This window comes from Uloborus diversus, chromosome 1, assembly GCF_026930045.1.
Source record: "Uloborus diversus isolate 005 chromosome 1, Udiv.v.3.1, whole genome shotgun sequence".
NCBI classification, from domain to species: domain Eukaryota; kingdom Metazoa; phylum Arthropoda; class Arachnida; order Araneae; family Uloboridae; genus Uloborus; species Uloborus diversus.
In genome coordinates, this window is record NC_072731.1 from 127,304,919 (window position 1) to 127,330,113 (window position 25,195).

The 25,195-nt window shown below is 35.7% G+C and overlaps 1 long non-coding RNA gene across 2 annotated transcripts; it reads left to right on the forward strand.

Moving 5' to 3' along the window:
• Window positions 1–7,976: 7,976 nt before the first annotated feature.
• LOC129232006 (uncharacterized) lies at window positions 7,977–23,072 on the forward strand. 2 transcript variants are annotated; one of them, XR_008581315.1, is made up of 4 exons: window positions 7,977–8,111; window positions 11,845–12,069; window positions 16,871–16,961; window positions 22,744–23,072. It is a non-coding gene; the product is annotated as an uncharacterized LOC129232006 (long non-coding RNA). The 2 variants fall into 2 exon arrangements; XR_008581314.1 differs by having other exon boundaries at window positions 16,871–16,933.
• Window positions 23,073–25,195: the final 2,123 nt, after the last annotated feature.

Here is a 25,195-nt window from a genome sequence, read left to right on the forward strand (position 1 = left end):
GTCAGAAAATTTCATAAAATTTCTCTTTTCTACGCGGATGAATTTTACGTCCGTAAAAAACGTACTTACGTATAGTACAAACAAATTAACGCACTGCATCAATTTTATTTTACCTTAAAGCTCGTAAAAAACCATGCCCGATGACGGGTCTTCGATGGTCTGTGTGTGATGATGGGAGAGCACTTGGAATATTTGTTTGTAACTAATGCATTTGAAAAGGCTCAGCCTAATCCCCTCAGACTATCAGAGTATCCTGTTCATCAGTGCCAGTAAGAACAAAATCGTACAGGGCCTACTTTCGCGTATGTTGACATTGTCTTTCTAACTGCAGCCATAGCTCCTTCTCGATTGTCTTAAATAACAGTAATCCTTTTCAAAAGAGTAAAAGCAAAAAAAAAAAAAACTAGTATGTTGTCGCCATTACAAAACTTTCTTCTAAATTTTTCTTGTGAATTCTAAACCCTGCCCATGCTTGACAAGAAAGCAATATTCCTAGCAAAAATAAAATTATGTACATAAAAACTTGATGACTGTCTCAATTTCTGAATTATCATAAAAGCAAAGCAAAAGAGCGAAAATTGAAAGTTGTTTTAAAAGCCTTACTTGAATTAATTACAAATATTTTATTTGTTAACAAACATAAGATGGCAACAGTTAAAAAATTTTAATCATTGGGATTTTCTGGTCATTTTCCAACAATCAACATCATGCGAAATGCGCAGATGACAGTCTATTACGATTTCTTTCATATTGTTGCCTTCATTAAACTATTTTTATTAATCAAAAAAATCAGTCCCCCTTGGAGCGATTGGCACCAAAATTGAATCAACGCCTTTTTACATATAGGTTCACCTTTATTCCAAATTTCATACAGAACGAAGCATTACTTCTTGAGATATGGAACTCACAATGGAAAAAAAAAGAACATTTGATTACACCACCCCCTTTTCAGCTATGGACCCCAAAATAGAATCAGCTCTTGTACCGTCAAAGGTTCTACTTGTCGATAATTTTTTGTTTGATTCCGTTTGTTATTTCTTGAGATATAGGAATCACAAGTGACGACAAAAACGTTCTATAGCTCATCCCCCGTTTGAGCTACTGACACCAAAATTGAATCATCACCTGTTCATCTTAGGGGCAATATATGGACCGAATTTTGTTTGATTCCGTTAGTTACTTTCTGGTGAATAGCTGGCACGCGTAACTCTAGAAACTTCCCATTGCTACACCCCCCTTGGAGGAATTCGCGCCAAAAACCAATGAGCACGAGTTCACATGAGGGCAAACATGTGTATCAAATTTCATATGATTTCATGTGGTAGTTTTTGCTGTAGAGCGGCCACAAAAAAAAAACGGTCACACGACAGAGACAGACATAACCCCCGAGGACCCCCTGTTCATATCACTACACACAGACAGACAGTCATTTTCCAAAAATGGTCGAAATGGACTCAGCGTATCTCAAAATGTTGAAAATTTGCACGAACCCAATACTTTTGTCTATAAATTAGATATAGAAGAAAGCAAAAATGATGCGTCTTTTCATGCAGTTCATGAATCGAATCAATTTTGGTCTTCTTCAAAAGAGCAGCAGTGCTGGTCCTCAAGAGCTTGTGTCATCGACGAAAATAAACAGTAGTCAGTAGGAAGGGGCAATGTCTGGGCTATACAGAGGGAGGGGTAGGATTGCGCATTTCAGGGTATTGAGCAAGGGCGCCCATATAGGGGGCAAGGGGGGCTCGAGCTCCCCCCCCCCTTTGAAATTATAACTTCCTTGCTTTTAGTACTTTTTTCCTTGCAAAAATGTAAAAACATTTCTTCTCCAGCCATTAATGAATAAGTTATTAAAAATGAAAAAATGTCAAATTTTAATGATTCTAATCCGTCTTAAAATCAGTTTCCACGGGGAAAATATATAGCTAAACCACACGGGGAAAATATTTGAGCCCCTCCCTTGAAACTTTGCGTATGGGCGCCCACGGTATTGAGATATGTTTTGACCGGCGGCGCAACATGTGGCCGAGCGTTATCATGTTGCAAAATTACCTCGTCGTGTTTCCCCTTATATTGTGGCCGTTTTTTCCAAAGTGCTCGGCTCAAACCCATCAATTGAGTTTGGTAAAGTTGTTTGGGCACCAGTCTTCGTCCAATGTAGCCTCCAATTTGCAATCTTCTAACGTTTGTAGCTGTCCATAGTGCTCTTTGTCATTGGTATTAAAATCACCACTTCTAAAATGTCCATGCCAAAACTCACATGTGGAAATTGATGAAGCATGTTCCCCGTAAGCTTCTTGCAGCATTCAATTGCCTTCAGCCGCACTTTTCTTCAAATGGAAGCAGAAAAATAAGCTTTTGTTGCCACAAAAGTTGACATATTCAGAGCACACAAAAACTATGTTGTTTCCACTTCAGCAAAATGTCACATACTGAAAATGAAAGCCTAACGATGAGGTTATAAAATGAAGGTAGTTACAACATTGTCTGTTTCGATACACTGTAAAAATGATTCAGAAACAAATACAAATACAAAAGTGACGACCAGCAACAGGCTCTGGGCCCAGCTAGACTGATCCTAGTCAATTTACAATCCCCAGTGAAGATCAATGACCCTCTTAAAACTATCTACTCCCTTGCTCATTACCACCTCTTCCGGTAAGCTGTTCCAAGGTTCCACTACCCTGCTAAAATAATAATTTTTCCTAATATCCATGTTAGCCCGAGATTTAAATAGCTTAAAACAATGACCCCTTGTCATGTTTTCAGTGCTAAACTTCAGCCCGTAACATCTTTCATTTTAATAAATTTAAACAACTGAATCATGTCCCCTCGATCTCTTCTTTGCTCAAGACTACATTTTTAGCCTTCTAAGCCTGGAATCATAGTCTAAATGAGAAAGTTCATTTATTAGCCTTGTAGCCCGCCTTTGAACCCTTTCCAATACATTAATGTCTTTCTTAAGATAAGGAGACCAAAACTGAACAGCATACTCCAAATGGGGTCTTACCAAACTTCTATATAAGGGCAGAAGAACTTCTTTAGATTTGTTTGAAATAGATCTATTGATAAACCCAAGCATCTTATTGGCTTTGTTACTAGCAATGCTGCACTGTTGGCTAATTTTTAAATCCTGACTTATTAAGACCCCCAGATCAGTAACTTTGTCTGCCTGACTAATGACTGAACCTTGCAAATAATAACTTGTACACTTATTTCCATGCTCTAAATGTAGCAATTGACATTTCCCAACATTAACAGCCATATTCCATTTATCAGCCCACTCCGTAATATGATCTAGATCCTCTTGCAGCTGATTTGCTTGTTCTTCATTTTCTACAATCCTATTCCCTTCGTTTGGACACCTTCGGAACCGTTTCTATTGTAACCCAGGGACTGAATCTTGACGTAGTGCATGCTCCTCCTCTTTTTGTGTCACGTGAGCTTCGTTCCGTTTTAAGCTAATTTTAAGTTGTAATTTTGAAGAATCCAGGTCAGTTTTTTAAAAACTGAGTTGATTTTTTGGCGTTTTAAGTAGAAGACTATTCAAATCAATCAACGTTCCGCGATTACCCTACCCATGCAGGTTCCTCATTGGCAGATACATATCTTGATGTCGCAACCAACTTTTTTTCTCTTTTGTGTTTACGAATTTTATTAATTTTATTTTCGGCTTATTTTTTTTCTCTTAAAAATATTCTTTCGAAAGAATACTTTAAAATGCAAAGTGCCTTTTTATTTGCATTTTGTTCATAATACATCTGTTTTCAAAACCTTTCACTGTAACTAAGCGAATAAAATTTGACAATGGTCTAGTCATAAGATTCTTTTTCCCCTCCCCTAAATTGTTGATTATGTAGTCTCATCCTTACGATTATGTTTCGTAAGATTAAAAATGCAGATTTTGCGAAGCACGGTTGCTTTAGTTTGAAACTAGTGACTGTTAATCTTTGTTTACACCAAAGAATTTCTCTTTTGACATGAACTTCTTTCGAAATGTTAGATTTTTGTATGATTACAAGAAGAAAAGGGCTCCAACACAAAATATGTGTTGTTCTTGCTCTTATGAACATAAGGGAGCATAATTCCTTTTCTTTTCTCTACCTTTACTTTAAGTTGCAGATTGAAGGGGCGGCAGTGAGAACTCAAAGATCTGAGAGGGCGAGATCTAGAGAGGGTGGCAAAATGGGCTCCGATCTCAAACAGCAACTTCTACACGCATCAATTTAAGTGCGAAGCCAAAGTGGAGATTCAAAAGAGGCCTGTGACCCACCTAGAGTTACTAAAGAGAGCCAAATTTTGGGTTTTCTCCTTTAATTTACAAATACAAATACAAAAGTGACGACCAGCACCAGGCTCTGGGCCCAGCTAGACTGGTCCTAGTCAATTTACAATCCCCAGTGAAGATCAATGGCCCTCTTAAAACTGTCTACTCCTTTGCTCATTACCACCTCTTCCGGTAAGCTGTTCCTAGGTTCCACTACCCTGCTAAAATAATAATTTTTCCTAACATCCATGTTAGTCTGAGATTTAAATAGCTTAAAACAATGACCCCTTGTCCTGTTTTCAGTGCTAAACTTCAGCCCCATAACATCTTTCATTTTAATAAATTTAAACAACTGAATCATGTCCCCTCGGTCTCTTCTTTGCTCAAGACTGTACATTTTTAGCCTTCTAAGCCTGGAATCATAGTCTAAGTGAGAAAGTCCATTTATTAGCCTTGTAGCCCGCCTTTGAACCCTTTCCAATACATTAATGTCTTTCTTAAGGTAAGGAGACCAAAACTGAACGGCATACACCAAAGGAGGTCTTACCAAACTTCTATATAAGGGGCAGAAGAACTTCTTTAGATTTGTTTGAAATAGATCTATTGATAAACCCAAGCATCTTATTGGCCTTGTTACTAGCAATGCTGCACTGTTGGCTAAACTTTAAATCCTGACTTATTAAGACCCCCAGATCAGTAACTTTGTCACGTTTCTGGAAAGAAAGAGGCAGCTGATGTGCCCAATTTCTGTCAGTAACATGTCTCGCAAAAACCAGGAATGTTTTCTGCTGAAATTCAGTAACCTTCCTGAAAAATCCAGAAATCTTCCCGTTTAAAGCCAGTCGTGTCTCTGGAACTTCAGCGCAATCTTACGTAGGGAAACTATAATAGCTTGGCATCTTCCTGAGTTATTAAAACAGTTCTATAAGCAGTATTGCTAACATGGCCAAAGCTAAGCCAGAATTGCAAGTAAGTATCCATCATCTTACTTGGTTGCAATTCTTGCAAAGCTACAAAGTCCATACTTACTCGCTCCTTTTGGGAGTTTAATCAGCATGGACGAGCCGTAATCGAACTGAACCCGATACACCTTATAAAGTTAATCGTTAAACTGAGAGCTAAAAACATTTTTTTTAACAGAGAAAAGTCTGCATTCGGACAACTTATAGCAATTCAGGAAACTTTTTGACACTGATACTTAATATTTCCAAGAAGTGGATAAAAGCCATTGAAACCCCGAAATGTTACATGGAAATACTCAGTAACATTTTGGATTTTTTTTAGTGTATAATACCATTGACGCCATCTCTTAAAAGTCCTTTAAGACTTATTTGTACACCAAATAGTAATTAAAAACGTATCATGAAATCAAAGACTTTACGTATCAAAACCCATTAAAATCAAAAATGAAACTTTAGTTTTTTCCTCTTTGAATTCTCTTTATTTTGATTCAGTCAATCAGTTTGTAACTTTTGTTAATCAGGACCACCGAAAGTCAAGGCGGGCCTCGGATCAGTTTGGTCACCGGGCTCTTCTCCTCCCAGGAAACTTAATTTTTACTGCTTCAACTCCTAGTCGGACTCTCTAAAGTTCCCTAGTTCCTAACTAGGCTGGCATGACCTCTCGTCGGCCTTATCGATAATGTTAAGCCAACGAGAAACTATAATTCCAGTTTCATTATAACTTTTATTCTTTTTCTTGGAACAGAAAAGTAAGAACACATTCAGGATCTATATATTTTTTCACTTTGTATTATTAACTGATATATATATATATATATATATATATATATATATATATATATATATATATATATATATATATATAGTTGACTCCCGCTACAACGCGATTCGACTTACGCGAATTGGCTATAATGCGAATTTTTCACAAGTGATGAATTTTAGCGCTAACGCGAATTTTTCGCCCACAATAGGATCTTTTTTGGAAGGAAGTATCAGCTTCGTTATTGGCTGCTAAATATTAAATTCGTGAATGTTATTATATATCTTTAAGCATATTTGACAGCCAAAGTTCCCACACCAAATTAGTCAAGTGCATCAAATAACCACCTCAGCATCTTTCATTTATTATTATTATTATTATTATTATTATTTATTTTTTTCATTCTAAATATGAAAGTTGATGAAATATAATGGCACCTTAGTGTCACCTTCTTCTAAAGTTTGTGAGATGGGAAGAAAAAGAAAGTTCCTGATAAAATTTTTTTAAAAAGGCTAAGATTCTCGATATACATGAACAACAACAAAACGTCGACGGTAGCGCGGCAATAAGTAGAGTGAATCTTCCATACGTACAATGAAAAGTCAAAACAAAAAGATATCCGCAAAAGTTTAGAAAGTTTCAATATTGAAGCTTGCAGAGCAGTCTAGCAAAGTAAATATTATGAAAATGGAAGCTGCTCTTGCATTGTGGATTAATAAAGAGATCAGGAAAAGGAGATGTTACCACAAATTGAAACGTTATAAAAGATAAAGCGAAGCAACCGTATTAAAAGTGTATTATATAAGAATAACGATCTGATCATGGAGCATAAATCATCAATATCTTCATTTTTTAACTCTTAAATATTGTTACTGTATCTACTGTACAGTGCTAGTACAGTAGATTTTAATTGTACTACATGCTGTGTAGTAAAATTTTTTATTTACTACATGCTGTGCGTACAGTGTTATTTTATTTTATGTCTTTCATTTCCATTGGTCATTCATTTTGTGCATCTTAAAGTATTTCATGTTGAATAACACTTTTTTATTTTTAAATACAGTAAAAGTTCAGTTCTTTATGCAAAAAACTGTAGTGTATGGTTAAGGAATACTTTAGAGCAGTTTGAGGGGTGTTTATAAGTGTCTAAAAGTATTTGGTATGCTTTAAAAAATTTGTATGCATATATTTTTCTACAACGCGAAATTTCGACTTACGCGAGGAGTCTTGGAACGCATCCCTCAAGTAGGTCGGGACTCGACTGTATGTAATTTTCTATAGTAAATTTTTTTCTCCATACATGAAAATGAGATCTTTGTATAAAAGTAAAGACATTTTTATGTGAAATTGGAGATCAACCAGGGCCTGATTACTGAATAGGCCGTGGCCTAGGGTTCCTGACATTTAGGGGGCCCCCAAAGCTAAGAAAATAAATTCCAAAACATGTCTTTATTCTCGTTCTTATAAGTAGCGAAATTTCTCTGAGATAATCCCCAGAATTGCAATTTTTTTTTCTATTATTTCATTTTATTTATTTTTTTATTAAAAATTAATTTATTTATTTATTTCTATTTATATTTTTATTTTATTTATTTATTTATTTATTTATTTTTTGAAAAAAAAGCTCATAAGCTGGAACATTCCAAGCCAAAATCCATAGAATCCTGACATTTTGCGCAACAGAATTCGAACATTCAACAATAGAAGCTCCATCAAAAGATGCGTTAAATAATGACGACATATCTCGTTTTCATTCGACAATACACATTTTTTTCCCTAACTTCTATTACGTTTTTGGTAGTGTAAAAGGAAAGCGATACACAAAGGCAAAAGAAATTCCTGACGAATCAAAGTGCTAATGGAGCACTTTACCAGCAAAGATGCGCATACAAATGTTGCATAAAACTACTGTTCGGGTAGGAATGGCAGAAATGACCGCCTAGAGTGGGCGATTAATCACTTTGGAGGGGGGGGGGGGGAATAATTTGATGACGTTTCTTCTGTGCTTGTGGTACTATTTCTATAAATATTCCGAACTTGCTCGTAGAATTCTTCTTGGCTCTAAAAAGTTTTGAATTTCTTCTAGTTTTCTAAAAGAATTGAAAAGATTTTCTTCTGAAATTCGGTAAGTAAATATCATATTTTTCGTCGAAATTCAACCCGATCAATAAATAATACAGCATAAAAAATTAGGATTTCTGCATAGACTTATTATTTTTTAAATTTCGTAACAGAAGCTTTCGTTGTGTGTTTTGAAGTCGTGGAGGGTTTACTTCTTTTGAATGAGAGAATTCTGTAGATTTTAGGTCAGCCTATGGCCGGCATTGCGCCCAGTCACCACAAAAGAAGATTAAAAATATTCCTTCTTGAAAGCAATTCTTAGTTTTAATAACTTGAGTGTTTTTACAAGAATAAGAAGAAAAATGAAAAAAAAAAAAAAATCTCGGAAAAGAGGGCGCAAACTTCCAATGTTTTGAACAAGATAAAATCTCTGAAAGAGAACAGCAAAAATGAAAGAGAGAAAAGGAAATTTAATAATAAAACGAAATGAACAACAAAGACAACAAGACAAACACAATCGGAGGGTAAAAAATAGGAAATTCTTCTGAAGGAGGGAGCACTATAAGAGGGATAAATAATATTTTCTAATTCTATTGTTCCCTCAAAGATCACCGTGGGTGATTAAAAAACGAAGTAAAAGCTATAAAATTAAAGACTGAGAAGTTACAAATTATGTATACAGGGTGCGATTGAAAAGTAACCGAACATTTGCTAGAACAGCAATTTCACTGAACTTTTTGACAAATGCACTTAATATTTTTCGAAATACATCCCTTGGGCTTTGATACACCGACGGTAATGGTCCTTCCACTGTTCAAAGCATTTTTTAACGCATCTTCCGGAATGGCATTTAGATTGTTGGTTACACTTTTTTTAATGTCCGCTGTCGACTGGAAACGCCTTCCCTTCAGGTTTCTTTTGATGAGCTGGAACAAAAAGAAGTCCAGGAGAGATATATCTGGGATTCCAGCACTTCACGACTCATTTGCGCACATGTTTCCTTTTGCTCGGGGTCAAAATCTTGGAAACCGGTTTCGCTCACACTTTTGCATGCTCAATTCTTCGGTTCACAGTTTTTTGAACGCTGTAGTAAGTTAGATTTAACTCTTCACTCATCTCCCTTCATGATCCCTGTCGATTTTTTCGTCAGTTTTTGAAGTCGATGTCCTCTCCCTGCGCATTGTTCCTCTTCGGCATCCACCCGGCGCGGTGTCTTGAACGCCTTGTGTCATTCATAAATTTGTGTCCGGGACTGAACATCATTTTCGAAGGTTTCTTTATACAGGTCCTGGGTCTGGGTAAAGGTTTGTTTTAGTTTTCGCAAAACTTAATTACGTAACGCTGATCAATCTCGTTCGTTGTATTTTCACCACTCGGAAAACGTAACCGGCTGCAAAAAGAACTTTCGCGCGCAGGGCGATATTTACTCACTGCTCGCAGCACACTGACTCGTGTTGGGCTGAAAGAACAAGATCAGATGAACATTCTCCGCCGAAATTCATTCTTTTTTGACGCCTGAAAAACGCACGGCGGCGAAAGTTCGGTTACTTTTTTCAATCACACCCTGTATGATGTACAAACATACATGTGTGTTTGTGGCTTTATCTACCTTGTTCACTGCTGTTACGATGGTTTAACACCCCCCCCCCCCCCCCCCCCCCCCCCCCGTTTCGCCGCCGACACTGAAATTTTGTTCCTGCTTTAAATATTTTTAAATTCAATACTGATTGGCAAAAACAGGGGGAAAAGGAAATATCGTGTCGATGAGACGGCGCACAGCGGGGTGAAAACGCCAAAAAGCGATTGAAAATGTTTTTCAACCTCTCTCGCTTGTTTGTTTACACAGGCATGTTATTACGGAGTTTTTCGGTTTGTTTGGGCTCAGAGTCCAAAGTTCGCAGGTTTACGCAGCTAATTCCTTTTCAGGGTCTTTCTACAGGCCATTTATGACTAATTAATATTAATTTCTAAGAGGACATAACAGGACATTATTTTGTAGAGTGTTTTGAAAAAAATAACTTTGAACTCCCAAGTTTTCGGTGCTGATCAAAACCGATTTTCGGTTTGAGAATTCGATTACTCATTTTTTTCGTCCTATTACTATCGTTGGACAGGAGAGAAATTAAATATACCCGCCTTTAATAAGAAAAAAAAAATTATAGACTGCTTAAAAGTCATTTTTGTAAATTCCCGCAGTTATGGTTCTTCAACTTTCTAAAGGCTCCCTTCGACTTTGTAGTGGACGAAAGGCTCTAAAATTTCAGTTCTGAATGCCTTAGAGGTAGGCCTGGGCAAATTTATTAATCCTCAATTGGTTTAATATAGGGAAAAAAACATTTATAAGTGCTTTTTGGCGTTTTCACCCCACTGTGCGGCGGGGGCATCGTTACGATGTACAACAATGTCTGATTTATCAGCAACACATAATTTGCAGCAGTAAAAAGCTTATAACCTAATTAAAAATAAGGTAATCAAATGTGAAAAAAATACTTTTCTTTCAAAAAATCACAGCTTTAAAGCCTTTAATACTTATGAAATATTTGAAAAATCTAAGTGTAATGAGATAAAGGAGGTTTGTGCAGTTAAATACCACTCTAAAATTATTTTGAAAAATTGAATACCACTAATTTTACCAGTAGATTTTTCTAAAATTTGCCATACTATATCTGACCCTTAAACTTCCTTTTAGGAACATTGTTTTTTTCATTCTATGTGCGTTGTTATCATGATTACGGAATCTTATTGCAGTATTAATTGCATGAATTATTTTAAAATTTACAAAAACTGGATTTGTTTTATGTCTGGTCATTAAAATTAAAAAAAAATTGTTTCAGTAAACAATTGTATTGTGTAAAAAATTATAGTCAGTAAATAACTGCTATTGGGAAAGTCATTTCCGTTAAGAGTTCTCTCCTGTATATACTTGCAATTAGGCAATTTCACCGTAACGGACGTACTAATTTTTCACAAAAACCCTGTAGAGTCTCCAAAAATGTTAGATCATTGGTTCATCGCATGAACTATCTGAAGAACATTAACTCTACTTTTATATAAGCAATTAAATTTTGAAGGTTTCTAGAGAGAATATTTAAATATTATTTTTCTCTCAGTAAAGATCGTGCCTTACGGGATACGTCAGTTACTCAGTAACGGACGTAAGATCGTCCAAAAAAAAAAAAAAAAAAAAAAAAGGAAATTAAAATATATTATTTCTGGAAATTTCACAAAAAATTATTGTATTACAGAAGTAGAGTTCATGTTATATAGTTCATGCGATAAAGGAAGGATCTAACATATTTGGAATCTTTTTAGGGAGTTTTGTACAAAAAAGGATTTTTCTATTAAAATTGAATTGCCCGTTTACGCGGTCGGCTAAGACGGGAAAGACAAAATTATATTTAACTTACCTATTTTTACATAAGTACATAAGCTATAAGTACATGACCTGTAAACAAAATATAAGTATCAGGGCCAAATACACAGGGGGGGGTCTTAGGGTTCAACCCCCCCCCCCCCCCGGGTTTGACATTTAAATGTTCGTTTATATTTAAAAATTTCTGCAAAGCTCCACATGAAAGTTTCTAAACCCTCCCCGAAATTATTTTCTGGTTACGGCCCTGATAAGTATATAAGCTGAAGTTATTTTCATTAAATACAAACCTTCCTTAATTGATTTATATTCGTTACCCATTCCTTTTTTGATGAAATATTTGAATTCCCAAGATCACCTCAGATAAGCCAGCTTCAAGAAAAAATCTGTATCAAACAGTGTGTCCCCTCAATTTCTTTTGTTACAGTGATCGGGATGAAGATTATTTTGCTCTTCTTCGTTGCCTTTTATTTCGTCAGCAGAAGTGATGCGGCATCAAGTTCCAGATCCTGCTCGAATAACAAGTGCACTTACAGCTACGACCCCAATGGAAACGCGGCCATGTCACAAAGTTTCAGTGGATATAACGGTGGCCGAGCAGTTTCTGGAGCTAGGAGTCCTGGAAACATGCTTCTAAGAGGTCTGCAATATGGTAAGTATATTTTGCTCTTTTTCAGTTTCATTCTCAAGCCTCGACTAAGACTTTTGAGGATACTTGGTACGAACTTTATTTGAGGCCCTCCCCCCTAACTTCTCTAAATATGTATTAATAAAATATTTTTATACTGAAGTATTTTCTGCAACCACGCTAAATGTGGTAATGCATTATAAATTACGAAAACACGATAATATGATATGTTGTCGAACTTTTGCCTGGTAGCAATACGACATAAATATCAAATATCTCTAATACAGCACATTTAAAATACAATGAAATATAATCTTAACTATAGAGTAGCTTTAGGAGAGGTTAGTATTTTAAACATATAGAATTTTCTAAACTTAATATTATTATTATTATTATTATTATTATTATTATTATTATTATTATTATTATTATTTTGCCACGGTGCGATTTGAATTTGCTCCATTTTTTAAAAACTTTGGCTAAAGATTTGGTGCCCTGGGCCCATGCCTCGTGTTACCATGCCATATTCGGGCCCTGGTTTCATCTCTACATAGTAGGGTCTGGTGGGGGAAAGTGGTCAATGGGGTAAAGTGGTCGTCAAATAAATGACTATAGTTTGGAAATAAATGTTCGAATGAATGTGAAAATTTTATTATAGAGTAGGGCAGTTAAAAACTACATTTTGAATACAAAATTTTACAACTGGCAAAATTTTATTTGGTGAAAAAAAATATTTTATGTCAATATGAAAAGTTTGTAAATCTAAACACCTCTTTTAACTTCCTTGGGAAATTTTGTTTGTTAGAATTATGAACATATTGACTGCATAGAAAGCTTCCTACATGTCTCAAGAACTCGTACTCATTAGCAGTTAGCTGAATCTATTTTAGATAATTTTTTAGAACAGTTTAAGTAAGATGGGGTAAAGTGGTCATAATATTAGGCTTAACAAATATTGTTCTTCTAATGTCACTTAATCGTTAAGTATAATGAAGATATAAATTAAATATTAATTTCTCTTAATATGTATTGTTTTTACAGTAAACGGGGTTAAATATACGAGTATATGCGTATGCATACGCATTATACTAGTGTAGGCACGTATAGACGTATTCACATAAATGCACCAATAAATACGTCTATCGATATCCGCAAGTATTTTAAATCTATACAGATATACATTCGACTATACACGTATGTACTCGCTTATACTCGTATATATATATATAAACACTTATATACTCAGGTAGACACGTATATACGTGTACGTACTCGAGTAGACACTTCCATACAAGCATATGAAATACAAGTATACAGGGTGAGTTTAAACTTTTGGGCAAATTATTAAAAGGTGTTAGAGGGAAGGATAAGAAGTAAGAATCACACTTTAGGAACATATGGTCACAAACACAACGCTGACGTGCTACATGCACGCCAATCCAGAAACTGATGGATGCAAAACAGGTCACAAATTTATTACACAAAGACAATTTTAAACAACATTTTTGGTCTCAAGAAAGTTTTAAAGTGATTGATGAAATTTGCGGCCTGCAGCTGTTACACATGCGTCGCAATCACAAACCACTCTCTGTTGCAATAACGATACTTTTGAAAAACTTTCATCAGTCGCTGTGCCTTTTTTGCGATGCTTGTATTAGAGCTACTACAGGCCGTAACTTTTAGCAACTGGTCTAAATTTTTCTTAAAAAATAAATGTTGGGTAAAATCATTTTTTGTGTAAAAAGTTTGTGATTTGTTTTGCATCCATAAGTTTCTGACTTTGCGTGCATGTAGCGCGTCAGCTAACGTAAGTTTCTTATAATTCTTTGCTTCTTATACTCCCCTCTCACACCCCTTAGAATTTTGTCCAAGAGCTTGGATTCACTCTGTAGGCACACATGTATGTAAGCTTATATACTCGTGTATACATACATGTACTGGTGTATACACTTAAATGTAAGTATATACGTCTATACAGGCATATAACCGTGTTTACACGTATACATACGTATATACTCGTGCTTCACAATATATATATATGTGTGTGTGTGAGTAGACACGTACCCCCCAAACACGTACTGGATGTATCCACGAATTAACTCGTGTATACCCGTATATGTATGTACACTTATATATGCGTGTATACGTCTACTGTATGCGTGTAAATGACTGCTGTACACGTATATACTCGAGATACATGTGCATACACACATATGATGTTTGTTTACACGCGTATATACCCGTACATGCACGTGACACGTATATACTCGAGTAGACACGTATACATTCCTGTACGTAATCACGTATACATGCTTATATACTCGTATATACACGTATATATACTTCAGTAGGCACCTGCATGCATGTATCTGATGCATACATGTATCTACTCATATATAAACGTGTTTACTTATGTTTACACGACACGTATATACTCGTGTATACACACATATGCTTGTGCATATACTTGTAACTATAAAAATAACCGAAATATGCAAATATTAGGGTTGTTTATAATGGTTTTGCATCTATTTTTAACTATGACCACTTTACCCCATGCTATGACCACTTTCCCCCACCCCATGGGGTAAAGTGGTCATAAATACAAAGAGAAAAGAAAGTGTTATAAAACTACTTAAATCAATATTTATTTTCCTAAAACTCAATGTACCTTGTTCTTTAACAATGCAATGTAAAATAAAAACAAAAAAAGTTTAAGTGTTTAAAGAATTTATTGTATTTATTATTCACCAAAGTTGAAAACCTGCGATTTTATGACCACTTTACCCCACCAGACCCTATAAAATGAAGTCTCCAAAAAGCGTCTGCTCGTTTGAACTCGCAAAACTCGAGAACTACCCGGCCGATTTTGCTGCAATTTTCACAATTTGTTCCTTCAAGTCCTGAGAAGGTTTGCAGACCAGTTCGAAAACAATTCGATGAATAGTTCTTTTTTTATTCCAATTTAGGCCCAATTTTCACATAAATTCCCGAATATGGGGGTGAAAAATTACTCGCAATTAGTAATATTATATATCGTTGGAAAGGGAAGAATTTTCCGCGATCTACGCAACTTGTTCCAACGCTCTAACTTAATTGCGGCGGGAGTTATTTATCTCCATTAGAAAAATAGTTACAAGCGAATTAAATGAAGTTCAAAAATCTGTTCTCTATTCAAGTTTTTAACCATTTTATTTTGCGTTTCCACGGTAAAGTTTTTTGAATCCATTATTTCCATCTTTCTTATTTTCAATTCTGAAACTTATTTTATTTTGTGTTTCCATGGTTACGCTTTTTAAATCCATCTTTCTCATTTTATTTTAATTTTTTAAGTATTTTAATATCTGTCGTCATTGCTTGGAGGGGAAATTTTGCATGATGATTTTTTTTTCTTTTATTTATGCCCGATTGTTGAATATACGTCACTTGACACAATTTTTGTTTTCAAAATAGACCGGGCAAAGCCAGGCAACGCAGCTAGTTTGTTATAAAATTATGTTGTCTGCAGCAGTTGTACTTCTTCAAAGTGTCTTGGGCGATAATGCAGCATTTATAAAACAGACGGTAAACGTTTTCTGAAGCATTTCATTATTTACTGAAGCTAATTATGTAACTAAAATTTTGAAAAAATATCGAAAACAAAAAGAGGAAAACTACCGAACTATACCTTTTGCTCATTCGCCTGTAAATCGGAAGTTTGCCTTTTCAGCTAATCGTTGGTCAGACTATACTAATGTGTAAGTGTAAAAAACTTATTATTATCTTTTTCTTTTGTGGTTATTATCTTGTAACTTCTATTTTAAATTTAAGTTTGAGGACCCCAAGATTTTTACCGCTTAAGCACTTAAATTGACTTGAACCGCTCCTTCCTTCACGAGTTGCACCCACAGGGATAGTGTGGAAGAGAAATGGAAAAAGAAATAAATGGAAAAAGTCTAAATAGGTCGTACTCGAAAGAGCATCTTGAGATGTATAGATGACGCAAAAATTATTTGCCCTCGCCCTCCCATTATCGAGATGTAAAGTCTTAAAGTCTGCCGAAATTTTAAGAAGCGCGCCAAATTTCAAGACTTGACTAGAAATGTATCACGGAATTTGACCGTCTGCATTCATCTACAAATAGTGTGAAAAATATCTTCCTTACTCACGGAAACTCACTAAATTTGGCAACATTTCGGCAGACTTTAAGACCTCATATTTCAATAACGGGGACACGAGGGCAAATAATTAATGCGTTCAGAAACATTGTTTTACAATGTTCTTTCGATTGCTACTTATTTATTTTCTTTTCATTTTTACCCTAATGTGTGGTTTCCTGGTTAGATACGTGTGTCTTCGACGCTTTCCAAGCAGGTGTTGGGTTCACCTGCTCCAAAACAATGAAGCCCTTACTCTATGGATCATATTTGAACATGTTACTGTATCTGGCAGTTTTTATCGATTTGCCCCATACAGCTGGCATGGGGAATCGTAATTAAACGCCAATTGCACAGAAATCCTCTTGGAAGAGTCATTGATGTTTCAAAGTTTACGAATGAATTTTGCAGGGTAGAATTTTCCTCCGAGACCAGAATAAACTGCATGATCTCTTTTGAATCAGCGCTTGGACTTGGACGCCGTAAATTTGTTCCCCTTTCTTTGACGCTGCCACCAGGAACACGAAACTGACTTGCGTGCCACTAGATACCGGGCTGTTTGTAGTGTACTATATTAATTTGTTCCGTGAAATTTCATTTCATGAACCTGTTCACTTTGAATAATAAAATATTTTTCCTGTATCAACTTTTAAAACATGTGTGACTACAATATATTTTTTATGTTTTAGGTCCAAGCAATTTTAGGCTTCCATTCTTTTTCGGCAGAAAGTGATGCTCAGACTCATTGTAAAGTAAGTAAGATTTTTTCACATGCACCAGGTAAGAAAATGAGCTCAAAACTCAATTCAAATCAAGAATTGCTAACATTCGCTATTAGACAAAGGTATAATAAGTTGGGCACAGCTTAGATAATATATACATCGACCTGTACAGATATACAGTAATGGATTGGCACCCGGAACATAGTTCCGGTACTGCTTACCTGGAAAAATACGTAGTTTCGTTTTCACATCAAATATGTTTGATTAATCTGCTCATAAACTTTGATTAACCATTAAGCATTCATTGTATTTTTTTTTCTTTATACATCACATGTCGAATAATCTTTGCGTAATTCTGAAAAAAATTGTTTAGTAAAAATATTAAAATCATACTTCTAATCAAGAAAACATCAGCCCTCAACTAGAACCTCGTCTTTGCTGTGCCTACAGAAGCTGAAGGTTTTGCAAACGTTGTATTAGCCAGAACCCCAGAATCGGAACTGAATTGGTATTCATCAGCTCAGGACTCAGTGGCGCAATCAACATTTTCTCCTGGGGGAGAAAGCTTTCAACAGTTTCTACATCCATATCTATTAACAAATTAGGATTGGCATAATATAGCTTAAAATCAAGGTTCTGGGAAGATCCCCTCCACCCCTAACCCCGTTTATCTTGGTCAAGCCTCAGCTAACGCGCACCGATCTCGACCTCCCACCTTCCTATTTCTTTACTGCCTCGGGCAGGTAAATAGCAGTATCTGCAGAAATTAGTTTTCGAGATATTTGATGAAATACGTTTTGGATTCAATACTATAACAACAGGGAGATGTTGGAATTAGATTTTTTCGGAGGTGACTAAATAAGCAAGTTTGTACAATAAAGTTAACTTATAGTAAATGACGAAAACGAAATATTTGAAGTTACTTCCCTCTATCTGCCCACGGCAATTCACATGACCGACGTATTGCTAGAACAGGACTTCCTAAACTGTGCTCCGCGGACCGCTTGGATGTCCGTCAAGCTTTAGTAGGGGGTCCGCCGCAAATTTTGGGATTTATTATTATTATTATCTTTATATATTAATAGGCAAGCTGTTTTCTTTCGGTACCGATTTCTCCTCTGTTTGTGAAACGATTTCCTTCATTCTTTTTTTGTTCAGTAGCTATTGCCGAGTTTTAGTGTCATCAATAAAAAATTTTGAAATTGAACGCTAATTAACGGAGATATTAATAAAAAACGTATTTTCGTCCTAAATGGCTCTTTATCCGCGAACGGATGGTTCAATTTTTTCGAATTTGATACGGTTGGAAAGGTGTTTAAAAAATACTATTAACGAAAAAATTGTCAGGGCGCCCAAGGTCCAATAACCTAAATCCACTAGAAAAAAAGTTATAAGCGTTTTTTAGTTAGCGAAAATCAAAAATTTTAATTTTATATCTTTTCCATTGTTGAAATTCATTGTTGGAAGCATGAAACATTAAGTTTTAATTCATTTTTTAAACCGTTTTTTCTACATGAAAAATGCATTTTAGTGCTTTGAGCTTGGTATGGTTGGAAAGCTCGTGAAAACTACTTCTAAAAACGTTTACCCCCCCCGTTTACGGCAAAAAAACGAGAACCCGCTAAGATGACTAGAAAATGAACTAGAAGCAATTAAAAGTTAGTGAAAATTCATTTTTATTTGCTTTTTCACGCGACATACTTAGCGTGAAGAAATTGCTGGATAATATTGGTGTGTTGCCATTCCTCACTTGAGCATAAAGAAACGAAATATTTGCTTTTATTTTTATTATTGAGGCTTTTTGGGTAACTATTGGCATTAAAAATATTTTCATTTTGATTATGTTTTCGCGATTTTAATACTTAAATAAATCATTTTACGAAGTGAGGGAGGGAGGGCTTTCAGTTTCGATAAAATTACCTTCTTCTCCAATAGTACCTGCATTTGCTATCGCCAGCAACAAATCTCAAGGTGAAACTTTTGATAAAATTGGCGTATTATTACGACGTCCAGTGCTTTCACATGGACAATTATGTTGCCGCGAGTAGAATTCGTTCACTTGACTGTTGAAAATTTTATATTTCTAACGGCAACGGTCATTCCTACTTTTACAAAGAATACTGTTTATACAGAAATTTTACTTATTGAAAGAGTTTTACGGTATCATTTCATTCAGGAAGACTTCCATAATTGTGAAATTGGCGAACTTTATCCATTGGTGTAAAATTTTTTGGCATCAAAATGCCAGCGCGAAAAATATTTTTCCTTTTCATTCGTAAAAAAAAAAAAAAAAAAAAAAAAAAAAAGTAGAGAAATGTCTATTTGCAAGGAGCTGACTACGAATGAAGTCCCTCTTTAAGGTGGGGTTCATTAAATTAACTGTTCGTGACAAGGGGGAGGAAATAAATGACAAGAAGGACATACAATGGAGAAAATGTGACATAAGCTTTTTTTTTTTGGTAAGAAAGTTTATTAAAAACAGTATGACATGTGGCAAAGGGAACAGGGAGCATGGTGAAGTGTGAAACTTTTGAGGCAAAGAAGAGAGGCGTCAAAAATTTTGAAAAGTGCACGGTTTAGTCAGTTATTTCCTAAACCGTAAGCATGTCACAAAAACGATTTTTTTAAAAATAAAATTGCACTATTATTACGATGTCCAGTGTTTTTGAATGGCAATTTTTAATGTAGCATGTACCATTCGTTCATTTGTCTGTTTGAAATTTTATATTTCTAATGGAAGAGGTCAAGGCAACTTACTCAATAACATTAAACTTTTTAGAAGAAATATTGTTCATGAAGAAGTTTTACGTATAATATGAGTTTTGCAGCATCATTTCATTCGGGAAGATTTTGATAATTGGGAAATTGGCGCTCTTCATTTATTGGCGTCAAATTTTTGGCACCAATTGCAGCGCAAGAAATGTTTTTTCTTTGCATACGTAAACAAAGAGTAGGGAAATATATATTTTCACACGGTTACCACAAAACAGGGGCTGTCCACGAATGAAATCCCGCTTTAAGGTGGGGTTCACAAAATAGTAAAAGTTTGTGACTAGGGAGAGGAAAGAAATGACAAGTGGGACATACGATGAGGAGAATGTGACAACATGCCTTTTTTGAATAGGAACGTTTATGAAAACAGCGAGACATGTGACGAAGGAAGAGGGGTATGGTGAACTGCGAAACTTTGACAAAGAGGGTCGAAAATGTTGAAAAGTGTGACATCAGTTATGCACCGCCCTCAACCATAAACAAATTTCAAGGATGACCTTTTTTTTAAATTGTACCATTATTGCGACGTCCAGTGTTATCGAATGGAATATGTTGCCACGAGTAGAATTCGTTCATTTGATACTTAGAAATTTATATTTCTAATGACGAAGAAGCAACCTACTCAATAATAGTAGACGTTTTATAAGTAATATTGTTCATACAGAAGTTTTTCGTATAAACTGAGTTTTGATGCTTCATTTCATACGGAAATATTTCGAAAATTATATTATTGACGATTTTTATCCATTGGCGTCAAATTTTTTGTTTCCAATGCCAGCGCAAATAATGTTTTTCCTTTGCATACGTAAACAAAGAGTAAGAAATTATCTATTTGTATAGGGTTAGCTCAAAATAACATGGTATCCAATATAAAATTAATCAAGCCAAGAATTTGACGACCACACCAATTTCTCAATGGCGCTGTTTTTTTTTTCAGTCAAAAGTACTACTTTTAGTCTCTGAAATTGATAGAAGCAAAAGAAATAACGAGGAGCCAGAAAAATCTTTTGTTTTATCGACAGTTATTTTTTTATAAATATTTCAAATGTTCGATTCTGGAATTAAAGCGTGATCTTTCTGACGTTACAAGTGATGTACTTCGGCGCTCTACTCCATTGTCGTGCTAAATGTTTACGCTTTGCTGTCGACCGCCTTTCCACGCTATGATAATTTGCGCTGTGCGCTAATGGCATCAATGAATGGCATTTCATCGCTTTTGATGCCATGTGCAAAAGCGTAAAAACTGAATTTCAATCTGCGCACCAATTTAAATAATTGTTAAAAAAAATTTAAATTTTAAAAAATTATTTAAATGATGGTTAAAACCCATGTTTCTGAGCTTGCTCTCTCAGAAAAACACTTTAAAAATTTCGGAAACGACCCTATTACCGAAATATCCCTTTTCATCCATATATTTTGAGATTAACAGACAAAAAGCAAAATTGGAATAAATTATTACCTTTTGTTATTGTGTGTCTGTATAAAAATTGTATGTTTCCAGATATGTAGTAAACAAGAGAAAAAGTTGAAATAAAAATGTTGGGAATAGTCATACAAGGTTTCTCAAATATTCATTTATGAATATGGTCGAATTTCGACCACTGGGCGAACACTAGTTATTATTATTATTTAACGTTTACCATGTTTAAGTAGTGCTTTTGCATTTGAAACCCGGAATTTTCACCTTTAAAGTATAGAGTTGTCTTTTGAGCAGTACTAACAACATATTTAGTGGTGCTATCGTTAAATTTTCAGTGCCAGAACGCCAACCAGAAATACTTGAATCAAGGATGCCCACCTAGGGGTGGGGGTGGGGTGCATGGCCATTGAAATTTTTAGGAGGGGGTGTTTTGAGGAGTATTTTTCAGTTGGGCACTTGCTTTTGTGGGGGGCTCCTCGTGATATTTAGGGGGGATGCGCCCTTGCTCTTAGGGAGGTGGGCATCCCTGCTTGAATATTTAGTCGTTACTAGCAGTTTTATGTGATAGAGGACCGGAAAAGAAATACCGGATATGCGTTCTGGCACCAAATCGCCCCTGATTTCGAGTTACACTACTATAAGATCATGCAGAAAAAATGTTTCAATTGCCTGAATGTGCAAATGTGTTCAAAGTGTGCTTCTTTAAAAGGAAAGTGTAGTGAAATGTGCTTCGAATCTGTTCCGCATCGGTCCCATTCAGTACATTTGTTAAATTAAGCTTGTGACACATTTGAGAAGAGATTGGGGACTTGTGGTTCCTGAGTGAATGAAAATCGAAAAGGTCATAAATGTAACATTCATGCGCAAATAGAATTTTTAGAGTGAATATTTCGTGACGTAAGTCCTCAAAACGCAGTTTTAATCTATCTTTGGTCTTTTAACAGAGGCTTTCTGCACCGTATTTTCTGGAATGTAGTCTGCAGGTGAAGCCCAGAGGCTCAGTGGTAGCGCTTCGCACTCCCGCGCCACAGGCCCGAGTTCTATTCCCGGGTTGGGCATGGTTGACTCAACCGTTCATCCCTTCAGTGAGTCGATAAAATGAATACCAATTGTAATTGGGAAGCAAACACTGGAGGTTCCGCGTTAGGTTGACCACCTAACCGGAACATCTGCCTTGCACCCCAGACCTTGGTCAGGAAAACTGAGTTGGGCACAGTAGGCTTTGGCGTGCCACAGGGTTTGGTTTAATCTCAGGTAGCATGCACTAATAGTTGAGGCAGTGGTGGCCTGATCGGCTTGGCGTCGGACTCGCAACCGAAGGGTCCTGGGTTCGATGCCAGCCGATCGAAGTTTCTTCGTGTTCGTTAATGGAGACTGCGGCACGTTAAGTATGTAGTGGTCACAAAGTCCTCCGAGTGAATCAATACCTCTGAGGGTGCCGGACCAGAGATTTCTCAGCTTCTGGTCTGTCTCAAACAACAGAGCTGTTGTCAGGGTCTCATCCAACAGGTTAAATCTAAATTAGTGGTAGGTACGGGGAACGGGGGGCTGTTATGTGTACTTGTAATTTTTAAGTTTACCTTTTTTTAAAGCAATCTTGCTTTTAATTTATAGTTTACGATTAATCTAATGTATGTTTATCCTGCAGACTACTTTTGGGCTTTGAAATCGCAGACTACTGAAAAAAAAAAATCATCTGGAACTACATTACAAAGCGGACTCCAGTCAATAAGAATTTACTGAATGCTGAACAAACCAAGGCATCATTTCTATGAACAAGAATTAATCGATCTCAATGAAGTGATCAACAATCGCACGGATCAAAACTGAAACTTGAATGAATAAATTAATAAAATAAAAAAAACATTATGTGTATAAATAAGCCACATTTTCACTTTTGGAGCATTGGAGATCTGGTCTCTGAACTACATGTACTATTTGGTGAGGTGAATCGAAAATAAAAATATTTCACTTCTTTTTAGTCTTTTCATTCATACGCACATTATTAATAACTTTTTAAATTTATTCACAGATATATTTGTTCATTTTTGACATATGTAATGTTTTTACGTACAAAAAGGATCAACTACTTTAGGCCTCATTTTTTTTTTCACTAAATACTTACTACTAATTATTACTAACTACAATCAAACCACTGAATGGCGAGTTGAGAAACTTCTCCCATTTATTATAGCCCGGTCAATTTAGACATAAAAATAGTGATCAAATAACAAAAATTCCGGGAAAGCTAAATTTTTGTAGAGACTTTGTGTTTAGCATTACAAATAAAGTGCCAAAAGTCCCCGTCGATCCCATGTGCGCTAAAAAAGTTATTCGGGGTCAAAGGTCAAAATTTTAGGTTTTTTGAATTTTTCTCAAAAACGGTAAGTTTTATCGAAAAGTACCTCAGAACAAAGTTGTAGATCTCAAAATTCTCTACAAAAATGGTCCTTATGATTTTCATCTCCAAGACCAAACCATTTCCCAGACATTGCGTACTCTCAAAAGACAGCCACTCACTTACAGAATTCCCTCTACTCGTATGGATTTGAATAACATCTGGCTATTCTAATCCGTGTGGCATCGTTCACGTACCCGGAGGTGCCCAACCCACTAAGGGCATGGGCGCACCCCTCAATATCCTGGAGCCCCCCCTCAAAAACAAGAGCCTTCGCCAAAAACTGAGGAAAATACCCCTCTAAACACCCCCCCCCCCCTTTAAATGTTTTTTGAGCTCTCAAACTGTAACCACATTTCATACACTAAAACATAGTTTGGCTGGCGAGTCGAATTATTATCTTGACTCCTGACAATGTTTGGCCATAGTGATACATTGTAGTGAAGATTTCTAGATTCTAAAATCCATCTCTCTTGGTTAGACAACAAACTGTGGTTAGCGCTTCTTCATCTAATTTTGCGCGTCGTCTCACTGCTTTAGTATAACGTGAGGTATTGGAAATCATATAATTCAATAGTTAGGCAATCAAGCACCATTTCTTTTAAAGTTTTATCTGATATTCCTTTTTTAAGAAGATGATCCGAGTTTTCCCACTTCTGCTTATCAAGGAACTCAAGTTGAAATCTGGAATTGTAAATTTTCGCTGTACAATCGAATTCTTCAAACTTGTCATCGTATTATGTTTGGATCATCAGCTCTTGTTCTGCAAACTGGTTACGTTGAGAATCTAAGAAATATAACACTAGGTATTGCGGATGACTATCAGAGAACTTGTTTCGAGACGGATTACGACGACCAGTTCGAAGATGGACAAAAAACATTTATAATTCCAGATTTCAATTTTGAAGCTGAGAGAATACTATGAGCTCATTGATAAGCAGAACTGGTAAAACTCGGCAGCTCCCTCTTTCAAAAAGAGGACTTTCGATAAAACTTTGAAAGAAATTGCTTGATTGCGTACCTACTGAGTCGTATGGCTTTCAAAACCTCACATGTCATACTAAAGCAGCGAGACGATAGGTAAAATAAGAGAAAGAAGTGTCAGGTACAGTTTGTTGTCTAACCAAAAGGGATAGATTTATTCAATTCAGATTAGAATCTAGAAATATTAAGCCACAATACCATCAAGCCACAATTTCAATCAAGACTGAAAATTATGAGAAGCAAAATAGTTCAACTCGCACGCCAAACTTGTTTTATTGTAATCAATGTGGTTACAGTTTGAGGGCTCAAAACCCATTAAAGTTTCTTTAGCAACGTCTTTTGTTTTAAAAGGTGACTTATGTGGGCTGTTGCAAGCCACATTTATATTTTAAAATTTTTATACTTAACCTTTGTTCTCTATCATAGGTAAATTTGACATTTTGAGCCAAAGCTACGGGCTAAGTGGAGAATTAACTTTTTTTTTACTAGATAAGAAATGCTTTGATTGCTCTTTTTTCCGTATCTATGTAAGAATTAATTAATATGAAAGCAAACTTTTACAAATCATAACTTCTAATATTTTTACTCTAGGTACGAAGCAACACTGTGTTAATCAATTCTGACACTATATTGGTCAAATTCAAGATTCAACGCATGTGTGGAACTTTAAAATACAGTTTATTATTAAAATGATCTTATGCAATGTGTTATCTACACA